This window comes from Mus pahari, unplaced genomic scaffold, assembly GCF_900095145.1.
Source record: "Mus pahari unplaced genomic scaffold, PAHARI_EIJ_v1.1 scaffold_14268_1, whole genome shotgun sequence".
Taxonomy (NCBI): domain Eukaryota; kingdom Metazoa; phylum Chordata; class Mammalia; order Rodentia; family Muridae; genus Mus; species Mus pahari.
Window position 1 is genome coordinate 5,990 of NW_018392136.1, and position 1,448 is coordinate 7,437.

Genomic DNA, 1,448 nt, shown 5'->3' on the forward strand with positions numbered 1-1,448 from the left:
GCTCTCTCTCCCTCTGCCAGGGGACAGCCAGCTCCTCCTGACTGTCCAGTACCCTGGGCCTTCCTCCTCCAGGATCTTCTCTTAGGGTGTCCGCCAAGAAGCACACACAGCCTTACGGGCCCTGGGGGCATCCCCATCTTCCATAATGTCACTGAATCCTTATGGTGTCAGCAACGGCTGCCAGAATACCAGATTCAAATACAGATTCAGAGAACAAGACACAGACACTGCGGACCACACATTTACACAGCACACTAACACACAAACACAGACGTACCTCCAAGAGGCGTCTTCGAGTTTCTAGGGACCCCCAGATTCCCAGCCAATGCACCAAATGTAGGACAACCCTGGCAAGGAACTCCCGCAGGTCATCAGGTCACAGTAGTTAGGGTGCCCCAGGAACTCAACAGACAGGCCTTCTTGATGTAACCACACTAGGCACTTTCATTGGCAGAGCTCTTGTTCGACTCCTACCACACACAGGAGACAGAGGAAGTCTACTCTGAAACCCAAAAGCTAGGGTGTTTTAAAGGGTGAGGGTCGGGCTGTTGAGATGGCTCAGTTGGTAAGAGCACCGACTGCTCTTCCAAAGGTCCAGAGTTCAAATCCCAGCAACCACATGGTGGCTCATAACCATCCGTAACAAGATCCGACACCCTCTTCTGGAGTGTATGAAGACAGCTACAGTGTACTTACATATAATAAATAAATAAAACTTTAAAAAAAAAAAAGGGGGTGAGGGTCAGGGTATGCGGAAAATTGGCGTGTTTACATGCAATTGGTTTATTTAAACATAGCAAATTAGCAGAAGAGTACAGTGCAGACTGTTTAGAAATTGTAAGGGCCTGAGGTTTATCAGGGGTAGCAGGACACCTGGTTGATATATGGCTCTTATCAGGGGCAGTAAACTAGGGGAGATGTCTTCCTGTCAGATGGCTGTGGAGTCAATCAGCCATGATAGCACTAGGGGAGGAGCCTTCTTGCCAAATGATTAAAAGTTACCGTGATAGCTCAGTTCCTGCATTCTTTTCCTTTTCTATATGGCCAGGCTTGTATTTAACACTGTTCAGCACATAGTTGTACTTTTTTGAAATTTGCTTTTCTAATTTTACATTTTTAAACCATTAATCTATATAATTTTCCCTGTCACCATCATGTTCCTGTTTCAGCATGCTTCACTCAGAGCCCAGAGTCCAGGAAAGGGAGAGGGGTGGGGAAGAAGCAAATGATGAAATCCCAGGGTGACTACTGGAGTCACCATTCACAGCACGGGCTGAAAGGCTGTCTAAAGCTGGTAGAGACAGAAGCCCCTCTGCCTACCCTGGGTCATATCAGACTCCTCCTCTCGGTGCGAGTTCCCACCTCACTCTTAGTAGAGGATGTAAGGTTTCTTGATGAGTTAGTTTATCGTGACTCTGACAATAAAATAGATGTCTGTGAAAGATGAC